At 41.7% G+C, this 17798-nt stretch overlaps 1 protein-coding gene across 14 annotated transcripts in view; it reads right to left on the reverse strand.

Annotated features, from left to right (window-relative positions):
- Nucleotides 1-17798, reverse strand: part of FAM110B (family with sequence similarity 110 member B) — a 188907-nt gene that overhangs the window by 132594 nt on the left and 38515 nt on the right. For 10 of the 14 annotated variants that reach the window (XR_005654103.1, XR_005654101.1, XR_005654104.1 and 7 more), the window contains exon 2: nt 3729-3778. The exons of the other annotated variants lie outside the window; for them this stretch is intronic. The gene's annotated coding sequence lies outside the window, so the exon portion shown is untranslated. The remainder of the gene's footprint in view (nt 1-3728; nt 3779-17798) is intronic. 14 annotated transcript variants of the gene reach the window in all.

Below are 17798 nucleotides of genomic sequence, written 5' to 3' on the forward strand. Positions count from 1 at the left end.
ACAAATACATGGAAAGGGACTCAGCGTCATTGGTCCTGAGAGAAATGCAAACTAAAACTACAAGAAGACACCACTTCATCGCCACTGAAATCGCTAAAAGTAAGAAGACAATACCAAATGTTGGCAGAATGTGGAACAACCAGACAAACAAACTGAGGTCTGTGGGGTGCGATGATGGGGTTCGACTCAGCAGCAGAAGGGAGGAGCTGAGAGAACAAGGACGAGAGTCAAAGACGTGATACTGACTGAACGGAGCCGGCACGAAATAGATTTACTACTGCACGATTCCACTTGCGCGGACTCGAAAACAGAAAAAACTAATTTATGGTGATAGAAATCAGAACGATGATTTCTTCTGGGGTGGAAAAAAAAGGGAACTGACTAGAAGGTGGCAAAAGAGAATTTGCAGGGGTGATTAAAATGTTCTATATCTTTATTAGGGTGGTTACATGAGTGTATATACTTGGTAGAACTTATTAAACTGTATGCTTAAGATATAAATTTTACTTCAAAAACAAAACCCCATGTTATATAGAAAAACAATATTACCAATACAGTCTTCCTACAAAGTTTTTAAAAAAGTTTTATTACTGATTTGATACCCTAATAGAATTATTTTTATTTTAAATTCTTCTGAACCTCACAGCCTCTTATTTATATGTAGTATGCTATGTCTATATAAAGAAAAATAATGACCCAATTCTACAATAATTTACGACAGTTATAGTTTACTTATTTTAAAGTCATAGTGTACCTTCATATTGACATTACTTTATCAGGACCAGAGGATATTTTTTTCTATTTGTAAGCCCTGGAAAACTTATTTTAAACAGTTAACCACTGGTAACACCCATTTAAAATACTTTTTTCCCCCCAGTTATTTTTGCTTCTTCAGCTTTTACCTAAACAATTTTTCTTTTATTTGTTTCATGTCTGTAATAAAGCAGTTTTTTGGAAAAAATACATATTTTATATAAATATACTATATAACTTGCCTTGTCAGACTGACTTGAATATCATTCTTAAAAACAAACACACAGTTAAGCATCTTGTGTTAAAGAATGCTTTTTAAATAATCTGGGATTTGATTATTTAAACCAGTTATATGAATTTAAGTTAAGTTGCTTAATTTCATTAAGACTCAATTTCTAAAATTAAAAACATTGTATCGACAGCTATTTCACAGCTTTTTAAGAAGGGCGGGAGGTGGGAGCTGCCCCCCTACAGCTAATAAGGGGTGCTGTGACTGCAGAAAATTAAAAAAAAAATTATAAAGCCGTGTGCAGACAATTCTAAAACATGTAAGTGATAAAATCCCTGTCCCATGGGGCAAACTATTTTCATTGACACTACAAATGACAAGTCAAAGCAACATGGTCGGACGGCCGCCTCTGCGGGCGTGAAGGAACGAAGAAGGAACGAGAATGCAGTCAGTCTTTCACCCAGCTATGGCCCAGAACAGCGAACCTTTATTGAATATTTTCTGTGTGCCTGGCTCCATACTAAAACACATTAATCATTTAAGCCTTGCAACAATTCTGTGAAGCAGATACTACCATCACCATTTAAATGGAGGAAACTGACTGAGAAGTCAGTACACTCACTGAGGCAGCAGCCAGTGAGGGGTGGAACCAGGGGGCACACTGGCAGTCACCCCAACACGTGCCTTTGAGCCGTGCAGCCGCACTACTGTTTCTGAGCTTCGAAGCCTTCCCGGGAGCTTTAAAAGGTGATTGGGAAGAGACTGGGAGGGTCAGAAAGGGGGGCTCTCGATTTAAAACAGTCTGCTTTGGAGAATTCGGATCCTCAAGCTCAATTCGCAGCAGTAGAAGAAATAGGAACAATTAAAAGGGCAGAGCCTCCAGCTTTATTCCTATTTAGAAATAAACTACAGTCTAATTTCCCACTGTCCAGGAAATAAAGAGCAGACTTGCCAAAAACAGTGTGCTTAGCTGCCTAAAAGTGCTGTGGTATGTGTATGTGTGAGTGTGTGTCTGTGTGTGTGTGTGTCCGCATGTGCGCGTGCATGTGCATGCGTGCATGTGTGTGTGCATGTGCATGCATGTGTGCATGTGTGTGCGTGTACGCACACATGCGTGCATGTGTGCGTGTGCGCGCACACCCAGCTCCTCTCAGGCACTCTACAAGCAAGCGCGGCATTTCCTCACCCCTGCCAGTATCCTGTGCTCTAGGGGCCCTCACCTGGCTGCCCGGGCCTGGGTCCTGTGAGCTGGTCCAGTGCTCTCACCAAGAAGAGCAGTGACCAACCACAGGAGTCAGCAAAGGGGAGCAGAGCCCTCCAGGTGGCCCACGACCAGGTGAGTGTGTTTTCATGACAATGAACTCCGTCCTCGGCCATGGTGTGCATGTGGCTATAAAGCAAGCAGTAATTAGATCTTGCAGCATTTAACACAATCCCTCTGTTGCCTTCACTTACCAGCTCTGGACGGGAAAGAAAGGCAGACCATTCCCACTGAAAAATGTAGGCGTCTTGACTTTGAGCCTTGTGTTCGGCCTTAGCCCCCAAAGCACAAGACAGCCAAGGCGAGAACATTCTCTCAGGGTCCTGGTTGCCCACCGATCCCCTGCAATTACATGGGGGATGCGGATGGAAAGGGCTCTGGAGAGAGGAGATTCATCCTTATCATATCGGAACACACATTAACAACCCAAAGCTGATGGAAAATGGAGCAGCAGTTAAAATAAACTATGCATTAGTATGAAAATTTAATTAACCTATCAGAAAAGCATGGAAATCATCACAGACACATGCACACACACAGGAATCTATGCAAACTAAGCTCTCATTTGATGTTAGTCAAAGCAAATTCAGACTTCCTTTAAGCTATAAACATGTCATCTTGGGCAATTTATGAGGGAGACCTCAGGAGACATGGGAATCATACTTTCATGAAGATTTTAGTTTTAAATGTTATCAAGCCCTATGAAAATGCAGCCTAATATTTAGGTTTACACAGAAATGTCAGTGTTCTCTTTTAGTGTAACTTGACGCTTTTTAATTTACATTTCCACACATTATGCTTCTTCAGTTAAATAAATTTTGATAACTGGTAGAAATTGAAATGGTACTAAAAAGTTAAACAACATTTAAATTTTATTAAAATAACCACTGGCTATTTTCTCAATGGACTCATCCTGACAACTTTAAAAAGCTAAATATCAATTATTCCAAAATTATGACTGACAATTTTTAGTTAAAAAAAATGTTATATTTTAGACCAGAGGTTGACTGACTTTTTTGTAAAGGCCCAGAGAGTGAATATTTTAAGCTTTGCAGGCCACATAGTCTCTGTCACGACCTCTCTACTCTACCACTGTAGCATGAAACCAGCTACAGTCAACATATAAACAGATGAGTACGTCTATGTTCCAATAAAACTTTATTTACAAAAACTGACAGTGGGTTGGATTTGACCTGTGGGCCACAGTTTGCCAACTTCCAATATAGACTGGACTCTTAACAGTATGGAATCTGGTCTCTAACAGATATTGGAAACTAATACTTCAGAGCAAAAAAAGAACTATAAAAAGCAATCCCTTGTATCCAATGTTTCTTGAAGTTGCTATTTTTACAATGAAGCAAGGTTTGAAGGTGTTTCTCCTTTCTTGCACACAGCACATTAACAGGTTTAGTTAATGCTGATCAGAGCTGGAAACAGAGCATGTCCTACGTGTGACTCCAGATGGCTAAAGAGTGTTCTACTTACAAGGGAAGGCTTCATTCGAGCAGAATTGGATCTCAACAGGCCCAAGGCACCTTAAAAAGAAAAAGAATCACTCTGTCACTTAAGAGCACAACTGCTACACTCAGCTTCAAAAGGGCACTGAAAAATGCCATGCTTTGAAAAACACACAAAACCCGAAGTAGAGAAAAGCATGATGTCTCCTCAAATGACACAAAAGAATTTGTGTCCACAGGTGTAAGGGAAATGAATTAAAATGAAATCTTTAGATCAGGAATGGTAACTATTTAAATGCCAAAAAGTAACATAACCCCAAATGGAAAGAAAAAAAAGACAAAAAGGATGATGTAGAGGGCTGGGAGAAGACTGGTGCTATTCAAACGAAGCCCACAGTGCACACCTGCCTCCAGGTCTGAGCTCATGGCAGGCAGGCCGGGTAGTTATGCTGGACTTCTAGCGCCGGAAGTCAGGACGCAGACAAACGTTGCTGCTCTCTGACCCCGCCGCTTACTGTCCCGGGTGACAAGGCCTGTGTGGCGACCTTGGGTTGGCATCCTCATTACAGAAGGCAAACCACTCAAAATCCAAACTCTCAAAGGTTGCCCCGTGAGTCCTTTCTGAAACAAGAGAGGGTACGAATACCTGTCTCAGTTCCCAAAGATTATCACCTTTTTTAAAAAGGTGAGATTTTGATAATGTAGCAATTCAATACTACATTAAATAGCTCATCTGATAATATGGTGAAAAACAGAGTGAAAAATAAAACAGAGGACTGAGAAAGAGCTATGAAATAATTGTTAATTTTACAGACATATGAACAAATATGTAACTAGTCTGAAAAAGAAATTCATAAACTAAAGTGAGTACTTATATAAAAACAGATGTATACATAGTGGAGGCTTTTTGCTTTTGAGGGACATGGTTCTCCCCATGCCCATCATCAACTACAACCAGCCTCTGGTACAAATATACTGGTCCCAGGACTTTGGATAAATGTAGACTACAAAAGGGTCCAGACCTGACTCATACCCACTCTCAACGGCTTTGTTCTTTGCAGTCTCATCTTATCTCCTAAATCGCTGGAGGGTGCCCTTCTAGCCTTGTGTATTTGTTTAGTGTGTCTAATTGAAGAAATACAGCAAACTATACCCAGCAAGTAATGAGTCTTCTGTAAATCCCATTTTGAAAAATCACACTGATGGTTTACTGATTCTGAAGTAATGATGGTGAGGGCTAGGATGAGGCATATAAACTTCACCTGCTCTTATTCGGCTGGGGTTGGAAAGAGACAGGCATGTACATGTGTTTGCCCTTGGGATGGAGGGATCAGGCCCTCTGGGCACAGATTGCTCCTGGCTGGTGCTAGAATCTTCCAATCAGGAGGTGGCAAGATTTACTCCCATACCCGCCAGGGTTAAATACATAATTCTATATATTGAAAGCAAACAGGAAAAATTTTTAAGTGAGCTGAAGTTTTAGAGAAGAAAAAAACATATTAAGTCAGGCCAAATATTGAACAAAAGCTTATAATAAAACAAATTTTATTGAAATAGAAAAGATTGAAAATATTTGGTTTTAAAAATAGCTGATTGAAAATATTTATTTTCACCAAGGTCCAGGTGTTAAGCCATTTCTGTGGCATCTTAGGACTCTCATGGCTCTAGCTCCTATACGTGCTAAGGACCCCAACATGTGAGTCTCCAGTCCATTTTCCCCCTGACCACAGACTGGTACATCCGATGGTGAGTCGGTGTCTCCATTTGCATGTCATCAGCAGCTCAAACGTAAAGGGTCCCAAACTGAGCGGCTGAACCGCCTCCCACACCCGCCCCCCGACACTCCCCTCTGCTAGTTTATGGCAGCATCTTCCTTCCAGGTGCCCTGGCCAGAAACCCCGGAATAATCCTTTATGTTTCACTTTCTATCACACCACACGTCCCAGTTGTCATTAAATCGCATACACTCAACTTTCAAAATATTTCCGGAGCCCGACCAGTCCTCACCACCTGTACAGCTGGACCCTGGCCCAAGACCTTGTCATCTGTGCTCTGAGTTACTGCACCTGTCTTCCTGGCCTTGTCCAGTCTCAGCACAACGGCCACAGAGACTTTGTTAAAACAAAGGTCGGACCATGTCACTCTTCTGTCCAGAACCGTCTCATGACTTCCCACTGCCTTCAGGGCAAGAGCCAAAACAGCCCCATAGCCCTAACCACTTTGAGTCCAGGCAAACTGTTGGACCTCACTTCCGACAGCATGACCTCCTGTTCCAGGCACTGCCAGGCCCCCACAGAAAGGGCCTGGCTCATACTCTCTCCCATGCGCTCTCAACTCCAAAAGCTCTTTCAAGGCAGCCTTCGCTGGCCCCCATCTGTGGCTTAAAAACCACACCCACTTCCTGTCTCACAGTCGCTGTCAAGGTCAGTCCAGGCGTGGCTTAGCTGGGTCCTCTGCTCAAAGTCCTACAAGGTTGCAATCGAGGTGTCATCTCGGCAGTCTTCCTTTAAGAAGCTCGGAATTCTCCTTCGAGTTCCCATGGTTGTTGACAGGTCAGTCCCTCAAGGCTGGAGGACCGAGGCCCTGGCGTTCCCGTGGGCTCTGAGTGGGGCCACTGTCATATCCCAGATGCATCACAGTCCCTGCCCCGTGGCCGTCTCACAGCTCCCTTCTTCAAGGCCAGCAGGAGAATCTGCTGAGATGGAGTCTCATCGTCTAACATAACCTAATAACCACAGCAGCGATGTCACCACTCTGTGAGTCTCCAACCCCGTCCAGGGCCAGACAGTGGTGCCTACCACCTTAACACACATCCATCCCCTATCCCCACTTTATTTTCCTCCATAGTACCTTTTACCACTGGAAATACGAACTATTTCATATCTTCCATATTTCTGTCTCATCTCACTGAAATGTAAGCCTCACCAGGGCAGACCTTCTTGTCTGCTTTTGTTTACTGCTCAATCCCCAACCTGTAGAAAAACAGAGTCTGGCTCAGAGCATGTTATCAATAAATATTTATTAGATGAATAAATGATTTAAAATGTAGACTTGCTTCCCAAACATCAGAATTTTAACTTCTCTGATCCGCCAGGCTGCAGATTTCCGTGACCTCTTTTTACTGTTGTTGCTGTGTCTTAGAACTTTGCTTAGTCACAAAAGATGAAGCTAAATGTTCTCCTTCCCATGGAAACAAAGCCATACAGTTTTAGTTTATTTACAGTTTTATCAGCCAACTGTGTGGTGAGAACTCTGCATGGAATATTTGCAAAAGCAGCATTTTATACTCATGTGAAAACAGGTATCTTTACTGTCTGGCTCCCGAGCTCATAGTTGACTTCTATGTTTGTTTGTTTGTTTGTTTTAAATCTTAAACAATCTTTAAACAGTCGAGGAAATTGGAAGTAAATGCCACACTCCCTACAAATACTGAGCACAAGGAAACCGCGAGTATAAGGCAAGTATGTGACTTGGTTGGTGATTTAAACGGAGGACAGTCCCCAGAAGCACTGAAAGTCCTATCACTAAAGTAATAAATATTACAGAGCCATTATCCACCTCATTTCAAAGAATATTGCTTTTTGCAAGAGGTAGGGGAACAGGCAAGGCCAAATTCTATAAATGTGAAATACAACCCTATGTAAAATACACACTGGGCATCCATTTTACCCCATATGCCTCTGGTTAGTAATGTTTTTTAGGTGAAAAAGAATGTACATGTACTTCAAACAATATTCATTAACCCAACTACAAATGCAAGTTCTATAACAAAATGATGATTTATTTGGCATGCAGCCTAAAAACCACTTGCACATGGTCGCCCCTAATAATGCTACTCAGGCGATCACAGGTCATAAAAGGGGGCCTGCTTTTCTCTTTTATCCAGGTTAAGCTTCCCCACTCTTGTTTTATTAGCACTATCGCTATTTATATAATTCAAGGAACACAATAAATTCCCAAATCTCCCTTGCCACTGATAAATGAGCATTCACTTCTGAATTCCTGATTGGTTTCTGCTTCTGGCTTCCCCTCTAACCACATATACAATTCCCAGGTTAATCCGCCAAAAATAGTGGTTCTGGCAAGTCACGACCGGAGCCTCCGGTCATGAACTCAGGGCCGTTCCCTATGGCATCCTTTGTCAAGTTCACAGCCCTCTCTATGGCCTCGCCTGTCAAGTTCTTAACCTGGATTAAGCCCTTACCATAGGTTAGTTTGGTTTCTATGGTCATTGCAAGACTGCACACTTGACTGCAGTCCTCCTCTGGCCAGGCCCTGGGGCGACTGGCTGAAAGAATACAGATCAAGAATGAAAACCACAAAGGCCAAACCCTAAGCCCCACTGACCGTAAAAACATCTCTTTATATGAAGAACAGACCGCTTCCCTTTCCCTCGGAAATACAGTACGGTTTAGAAAGAAGGAAGTCCATAAAACGCGGTCTTCAGCCTCTCAAAGCAAGAGTATCATAAGTACCGAGGTAAGTGCGGCATTTCCTAGGCATCTTAATCGAACTTTCTGTGGAGGCAGAACTGTCACAGCGCCACCCGGAATTCCCAGCCCCTGCTGTGCACACACTGCCTAGTGCCAGGACAGTAAACATCATGGGCTTCCCTCCTGTGGTTAGGTATGTTATATGGCACATTAACCTTAAAACAGGGAGATTATCCTGATGGGCCTAGCCTCACCTCATGAATCCTTTAAAAGCAGAGAGTTTTCTCTGTGGTCACAGAAGAGACACCAACGAGATCAGAAGTGAGGCAGATGTGATGAGGGATCCCGCTGTGACATCGTGAGAACACTTGTGAGAGGGTATGTGAGAAGGCCCAGGGCAAGGAATTGTGAGTGGCTTCTAGAAATATCTAGAAACTTATGGCAGCCCTCAGCCCGTAGCAAGGAAACAGGGACCTCATCCTGCCAAAACCTCAATGAGCTTAGAAACAGATTCTTCCATGAAGCTTTAACCAAGAATGTAGTCTGGCCAACACTTTGAGTGTGAGACCCTGAGCCGAGAACCCAGCTGAGCCACGGCTGGACTTGCGATGTCCACAACTGTGAGCTAAGACGTGGCTGTGGAATTCTGTGGGAATCCGGTATGCCACAACAGAACACTAACGCGCTTTCTTCTAAGCCTCGCCTCGGTCAATTCACATAAAAATAACATTATCCTAGAAGTTCCTCTTGGCATTATCAATCGTCCTCATGGGAACGAACGTGCGATCAATAAGTGACAGGGAAAGACAAGTGTAAGAGGCCTCCAGGGAAATCTCTATCCTTCCTATGAAACCACGAACTCTGGGACCCAGCAGAACACACAAAGCTTTAATGACAGTGACCACTTTAAAGGTCATGCTGTATAAGTGATATTTCTCAGAAATATTAAAATAGGAGTCGGCCCTTCCATATTTTATTAATGTTAACATCAATAACAGCAATATCAACATTATAATTTATTTACGTTTCTATGGCATATATTAGGAAAAGTGCTCATCTTTTATTCATCAAATAGTAATTGATTATCTACTACATACAGTATCTTTTGTGTGTGCTTGTTGAGTAATTCCAGGGAATGCTAAGAAAAACATACCATTGACATATTATTATAAGAGAAAGTAAATATTAGGGGATGTTTGCCCACTGCTTTTACTAAGAATAAACATTAATTGCTAAAATATAAGCAGTCTGCATCCCATTTTGCTTTTATAAGCACTTCTGCTGTTATTTCAATTTATACACATTTGTTTCATTTCTGCTCCATGCTGGACTCTCTGCTAGGCACTAAAAACATAGATACATAAGTCAGTCACCCACAGTCCATTAAGAGAAACAAGCCTATTAAGAATTGAAACAAGCAATTTCAATCTGAACAATATTGTTGTATGTGTACTGTGTAAGATGCAGTGCAGCCTGGGAATTATACGATGTTTGGTGTGATGGTGGTGAGTGATCAATTATAGAGTATATATCTCCATCCATCCATCCAAGACTATTACGAGTTAAACGGAAACATCTCACCTAACTAAGGGCAGTTCTGACATTTATTGTGTCCCTAAACACTATGACCAACTACACTTTTTTCTACTAAAGAAAACTAACTTTTCATGATATATTTCTATCCACATTTGGTTAAAAAATCAAAAGCGGTTTGACAGTTTTAACCTGTCAATTAAGTTGACACATCTCTATCATAACCGTCTGAGTACAATGACATTTTGCCCATCGATGGAAAGGGAACATTATTTTATTCACTAATTTCTAAAATTTCCCAAATAGAAAGTTATATTTAAACCAAACTGACTCCCCAGAAACAGAACAGTGTATATGAGTTTGGGACCTAAATCAAACACACTAAATCTTTAATTCCTGACCCAGCAATATAAAATGTCAGTAATTGTATTCTTGAATAAATAGAGTGACTAAAATTGAAAATATTGATCATTGCAGTTTAAGTACACACACACGCACGCACGCGCGTGCGCGCGCGCGCACACACACACACACACACACACAGAGTGTCTATCATACCAGTCCTGCTGGGAGGAAATGAAAATCTTAATCCCCATCACTCAATAACGAATTTTCTAAAGTGAGAAAATCGCCCTTAATAAAGCTTGTCTTATTTGGCATTTTAAAAGAATAAACTGTGACTCTTCACGCAAGCTGTTTTCAAATTCCACCACTAAAAATTATTCCTAAAAGAAATTTCCTAAACTCGGTCATCAAATGTTTACATTTGCTGTGTGCCAGACAAAGTCAGGGATGCAAAACACAGTGCTTAGGAATAACAGGCATACAATGATTGCATTGACTGAATGCAGTGGAACGGACAATATCTGACCCAAGCCCGTAAGTACCTTACATACCAGCTGTAGCGATGCGGCTGATGAAGACACACAAAATTAAAAAGCGATAATATAAACACCACTGGGAACTTTACACTTAGAAATTATTAAGATGGTAAATTTTATATTAAGCATTTACCATCATTAAAAGTAACACAATAAAAATAATTCTCATTGATAGCTCAAAACAAACTGTGAGATATTAAAAGAATACTATAAATTCAAGTTAGCGTTTTGCTTTCAAAGGGGGCATGAGGTGACTCTTCAGATTTCCTGACCGTGGTCTATTTAAAAAGGAGAGGAGGCCGACCTACCTCTTCTCACTGCACAGAGAACAGGAGAGCTTTGCAGCGCAGCCTGGGCCGCGGCATCACCCCGTGAAGACACGAAGTGACACGGGAGGGCGGGAGCGGGACACTTCCGACAGATGATGCTCTGCGGGTGCGCCCTGTCCCAAAAGTCAGGCATCCCTCCTGGCAATGGGGTCCCTCAGCTGCTTGATGTCCCACAGGGGATTCAGGAAAGCCCAGGGGAACACTCACTTTAGTTTATGAATGTCACATTTTAGTTAAACTCAATAACCCATGAGTAATCATTTATTCCTAAGCAAAAATAAAAGTCTAAAGACTAGCAGCCTCTTTGCTGGTGAGAATCAAAGAAGGTGCTTCAAGTCAAGCTCAAGGAGAGCCTCTCACAGCCTGAGGAGCCTGGCGTCTTCGTTCACACGCGCTGATGCCCACCCCAGCTCCCCCGAGCACTGGTGGGGTGGCCTGCACTTCTGCATCTCAGTGTCCTCATCTGCCACAGGGGAATAATGAAAGAGAGGGACAATGACAGAACTATGAATTGCACTCTGAGCCTGGCACTGCTCTATGCCCTTGTTTGGAACTGTCTCATTAAATCCTCACTAGAACCTCATGAAGCAGGTTCCAGGAGAACATCAATATAAAATAATAATAGAATAGCACTAACAGTATAGGGTTGTGGGGAGGATTAGGTGACATAAATATGCTGTGCTCATCTGCATTTTGCCAGGCACACGGCACATGCTCAATAAATGGCATGTATTACCAATTACTTGGCTAAGTGAAGAAAAGCGGATGTGGATTTTAAGGGTGTGAGCAAAGAAAAAGAACAAGGTTTCCAAAAAGCGTTCAAGATCTCAAGGAGATCAATATAGCTGAGGTTAAGGGTTCCAAAGAGAACAGTAATGGCCGGAAAGGTAACTTGAACTTGATTGTGCAAGAAGGTGAGTGCTTAGCCTACCATGTCTGAATTTTTCACCCCTTTGTCTTAGGAGTAGTAAAAGGTTTTTAGAATGAAGGTGAATGAAGACAGTATTTTATCAAGACCCATGTATAGGCAACATTTAGGTAGACTGAAACGGGAATGCCTCCGACAGAGGAACCCACTGGAGGCGGCTTCAGCAATACTGCGCGATGAAAGGCGATGGGGACTTAACTTGTAACATAGGAAAGGCAAAAAGGGGCAAATGTGAAAGAGTCAAAGAGCAAATATGAGCTAATGAGCGAATGCCCAGGATTTCAGGGGATTCTCCAAGGCTTTCTAAAGATGGTTCCTTAGTAATGGACGCTCAGTGGTTCTCTGGGGAAAAAAGACAGGACAGAGGCTGGTTTTAGCAAGAAGGTCAGGAGAGCCATTCATAACATCGTGAATTTGAGTTTGGAGTGGAATATCAATTAAGTGGATCTACTGAGCGGCATAAATGTTGAGGTAACCAACGGTGATGCGCAGCTGGAACCTGGTGTGAGTGTGATGTTCCCGGGCCCTGGCGGATGCACATGCTTAGGTCACAGGAAGTGGATCGACAAAGAGGGCGAGGAGGAGAGATGACAGGCTCCGACCTAGGAGGACAACGGAAAACAGAGCAGCAAACCACAAGGTCCCGAGGCCAGGGAAATAAGGAATGAAAGTGTCCCTGGTTTATAAATCAGGATCAAGGTCCTAGAGAATGTACAGAAGAGAAGCAGAGATGAAGGACGGCAGAGGGCAATGGAAGGACAAAGATGACCACAGACAGGAACACAGACAGGCCAGCAGAACACACAGACGCTGTGAGGTGGGGAGGCAAAGGAGAGAAAACTTCTTGCGACAGCAAGGGTGTCAGGCTCGGCAAGTAAGAAGGACACTGGTGAGACCAAGGTTAATACTCCTTTTAAAATAAAAAATAGGCAGCACCAACAAAACATCTCCCACCAAACACGCACACACACTAAAAGAACATTAAATGCTTCTATTTTCATCCTCAAAACATGAACAGGTAATTTTCCTGAAAAGAACATGCAGGTGTTTCTGAAAGGAACTAGGAGAAAAACCACTGCAAAATAGTGTTTGCTGAACAATTCACTGCTGACAGACTTTGTAATAATGAACTATGCTTAAGCACTCTAGAGTTCCAGGCTGGGTCTGAGGATTATTAAGCAAGAATTATAATCAACACTGAATTTCCACAGCACATATGTAACCCAGAGAATGTGAATCCATTAAGCTTTTATGCTAATAACTGTTCTGGAGAAGTTGAGAGATAAAGAAAAACTAAAGTTTAAATTAAGTCCTACTTTGACGTTAAATTTTTTTTTTTTTAATTCTCAAAGTGGTCGCCAAGCATACTAACCTCCCACATGAAGCTATTTCTAAAAACACTAAAGTCTCAATATTCATTATGTACATTAAGCCTCTCAAGTTCAACGAGAGCAGTCATTTACCAAAACAAGTATAAATTGTACAAAGACAGAATTCCTCTTAATGTCTGACAGAAAATTACCTCTTTAAACATTTACTAAGTATCATTGCTTGATTACCATCAGTTTAAAAAGAAGAGAGAAAAAGGAAAAGAAGACAGTGGTTAACTACAATCCCATGAGATCTCCGGTGTCTCTGGTCAACTGTTTTGCTTCAGTGACTGGAACCAGTGCCCAGGCTCAGTGGCCTCCAGGGATGAGGAAACGAAAATGGCAGGGTCCAGGGACATCCCAGTTATAACTACAGTTTATGAATACACTCCTTGGTCCTCCAGTCTCACTACGGGCACCCCACCCAGACACGGACCGTGATGCCAAAGCTTAGTTACCTAATACTCATGTCTTCCCTACAGATAGGCTGAGACTCTTGGACTAAGGCATAAGAATTATTTCACCCTTGAAAATCTTGAAGAATGCTCATGTCACTGCTTCCGAAACCTGTAGAGTTATCTCGTTCTTCTTATAGTCTTTACTTTTTCATAGAAAAGAAATCTACTGAGTTTCCATTTTCCACTTAATTAGGTTCATTTCAGTATCATTTGAAAATACTGCCTGCCATCACCAATATTTTCTCCTCAAAAGTCTTCCATCCCACTTTGTTCAACATCGTGGTTGTTAACAACATCAGCTCTAGAAATCTGTCATATGTATAACACATTCCTTGGTTCAAGCCCTAAGCCCTTAAGACTCGGTATTATAAAGCAAATTATCTCCACCATTTGTAAAACCACCAAGCACTGCATATTCAATTGGACCATGATCAATACAATAAATCGTGACCCCAGAGCCGTCATTTGGCAGAGCAGCACAGTCTAGTGTAAGATTGCAGACATAGTATTTAAAACTGCATAACTAATGGTTGCCTGAATGGGCATCAATCACTCTTTTCACCAGAGTGAATGTGAGCAGGTGATACAAGTCGAAGGTTAAGAAATGTTGTGAACACAACACTGTGTGTTCATTCATGGTAAGATATGCACATGGCTTTCCTTTCCCCAAAACCTGTTCTAACGAGGTTCCCAAAGATGGACCAGCAAGGAAGAAATTACGTCTGTGTAAGTACTAAGACATTCTGGCTATCTCAGATCTGTGAACGCTGACTATGTGCTTCATGAGGATTCTTGGTACACATGGCAGAGCAGGAAGGACACAATACATGGAATTATGAGGCTTCCGTTTATATCTGACAGTTAATGCCTGGGCTCTTACAACCTCTCTCTGCCTTAGTTTCCTCATCTATGAAATGGACAGTCTTTAGAATTGCCACAAAATGTACAAATGATTTCTGAAAATCTGTAAGTCCTAGAAGACTGATTTATTAAGATTTTATTTGAAGGTCTACAGTTGTGCATTGATATATACAGTAAGGTCTAGTTTTGATAATAGCATAAAATATGAAAATTCAATTACAGTTAACCCAATAACGCTAACTTGGTCACCATGCTCAATAAGTATCACATTTTACTTTTCTCATGTTAATGAATTGTGCTTAGATGAAAGAAGGAAAAAGTCTGTTTAAAGGAATGCCTGCCTTTTGGTATTATAATCTTAATTTCTTTTATTTTCATAAGATGAAAATACTCCTTGGTTGGTGCTCCATACTGCAATGGTTTGGACAGGTGGCCACTGAATTTTAACCAGCAGATAAAACCTAAATGGCTGTAATCACCTAACGGACATGGCCATCAGACGAAACTCGGGGTTAAGTGGCAGAGTGGCACAGTGTAAAATGGGTCCCATGCATTAAAAGATGTCACATAAAGTAAAGCTGTTCATGGAAACATGTAAGATCTATGCCTCTTGAGTACAGAGAGTGCACCGTCAGATCAGTAAACAGTTCGATTCATCCATTTAGTGACTGTGGAGCACCCACTGGGAGTCTGACCCTGCTCTAGGTCCTGGGGATAGAGCAGTCGACAGCCAGACAAAACTTCCTTCCCTCATGGAGCTTAATGTGTAGCTTTACTGGTCAACCTTCTAACTGAAGAGCGACATAGCAGCAAGGGACAGCAGGATTATGCTGTCAGAGACAAGGGACACCACCATACAGCCATGATTCCTGCTTTTTTGAGAGGTTAAGAGAATGCAATTCTAATGTGCTCGGAGCCACACATCATGGCTCCACCTCCTCTCGTAATAAACAGGGCAAAACCATTCTAATGTCACAGACCTGCACCACGCCGATTTACCATCGGATTACAATTAAATTCACTTCACTAATTTTTAAAATAACTCTTTAACAGACTATTAAGCTTCAAATTCTAATTAAGGCTCAAAAAAGAGCTGTTTATTTTAACCAGTTAACTCATTATTTCTTAAAACTAAGTAGTATAAATGTTATAGAACCTGTTTATCACTGAACACATTTAATTAATAAAACAGTTTGAGGGCTTTGTTTCAATTCATCCACACAGTATTTTGTTCCTGTCTCATGAGAACTTCCAAGTGCCACCTGATTTTAACTATGACTGATATTTAACTAAAGAGTATCCAGGAATCCCTAAAATCTGACGGGTGAGTTTTGTTGGCTTGAAGCTAAATGACGGCTGAAATATTTAAAACTGGCTTTTTTTTTATTGGGTAATGTCCATCATTTGCAAAATTGCTAAGCTGATTATTTTGTAAGTGTAATATCCACAATCTGGCCAACCAATGTCCATCTAAATTAGAAATTAGTACAGGTACTTATTTTGATTCTTGTTATAACCCCAACAGCATTTTTATTTACCTGGTATCATTTGCGGCTTTCAAATGGATATCTTAGGATATGAAGTTTGTGAAAGGTAGCTCTGATGTACCAGGTGAGCTTATAAAGCATGAGCTATTATCATAGGAACAATATATTAATTTTCTATATGTTCATGTAAGTCTTCTAATAAGACCATTTGTCAGCTTATGAAGAGCTTGGGTGCATAGTTATACAGGCTGCATACTACACAATTCTGGGGCTGTCATGACCAGGTGCTCAATGCGAGTGGTGCCCTTGACACGGCACGTGAGTCACTTATTAAGTGTTTGTGGTACCTCTGAGCACTTGGATATCTGGGTAGGAGCCCATGATGCCACACAATGTAATTTCCAAATAACACAGAGAAGGTGTTTCCTTCAGGCCACCCAAAACTCATAAGTACCAAAGAAAGAGTACTCACATTCACTGAAGTTCAAATATCTTTCATAAAAGGATAAATGCATATTCACATAATCAAACCATATGCAAAGGAATCAGGAAACAAATATTTTTGAAGAGGCAGTACAGCACAGCAGTTAAAAGAATAGCATTCTAGGGCCAATTTGATTAAGTTCAAATCCCATTTCACTACTTATTAGCTGTGTGATCCTGGACAGGCAATTTCACCTCTCTATGCCTTAGTTTCTTCATCTATAAAATAGGAGTAACCGCAAACCTAACCCAGAGCTGTTGTGAAGATTCAATGAGATACATGTGATGTAGCTAGAACAGTGTCTGCAATCGTAAACCAACACTGTGGAAGTGTCCAGATTTGAGGTAGCATTATTGGGCAAGCGAATCAAAGCAGAAAGAGATTAAATAATTTCTCATGGGTTTAAAAATTAGTCCGTGATTCATTTCAGAATGAAAACAAAAGTTCTTGATTTACAAGAAAGTGTTTTCATTGGACCATACTGCTTTACATTCTAACTTTCTGACAAAGGTAAAACCCATGACCTGATGTAATACGTCTGAAAAGCAAACTCTCACGCACCTGAGTGCTTTGATTGTTGACACGAGTTGTCCCTAATGGGCCACCTGGCCTGATGCACAGGGCGTTCTGAACCCATGTGCTGCCACTACCAGGGCTGACATTTACCAGCAGGCTCTGCTCGTGGGGCAGGGCACACCATGCGGATAAACAACTGCAGCTGACTTAATTGGCCGTCGATCAGACTTCAAATCCTAGGAGGGAATCCTTGTCCAAAAGCTCCTACGTCCTGCCCTGGTGAGGCGCCCACTGCTTTCATTCATGTTCTTTAAATATCAGCCAGGCCCCCATGAATAACTCTGGCACTTGGGAAAATCATCTCATTCGTTTCAATGCAAACAGCATCCGCTCCTGGAGCCTGGAGGGAGAAGTATGTGATATGAAAAAGAACATGTCCTGCAAAGTGTCTGGGGCTGAAGGGAGCCAGGGCTGTCTCCACAATGTGAAACAGGACAGCCAGAAGTCAGAAAAAGTCCTGGCACGTTAACCAGCGGACGCTTTTTATCTATGTAGATTCTTATGCAAGGATCCAGGGAGGGGAGATTTGATAACCGGTTTTGACAAAGATTGTAGCTTTCAGGTTGTGGGAAACAAAACAACATGCACAGGAAACAAGTTCTTCACTCGCACCTTCGTCTAGTGTATGAGGTTAAGTACATTCTATCTCATCGAACTCCGGCACACCGGTGCACGCGTGACCAGCAGGACCAAAATGGTCCAGGGGCCTCAGACCGCTCTCCAAGGTCTGTGTCGCATCACTTAACTCATTCCCCTGC

The sequence above is a fragment of the Pteropus medius genome, unplaced genomic scaffold (genome assembly GCF_902729225.1).
Source record: "Pteropus medius unplaced genomic scaffold, Ma_sr-lr_union100, whole genome shotgun sequence".
NCBI classification, from domain to species: domain Eukaryota; kingdom Metazoa; phylum Chordata; class Mammalia; order Chiroptera; family Pteropodidae; genus Pteropus; species Pteropus medius.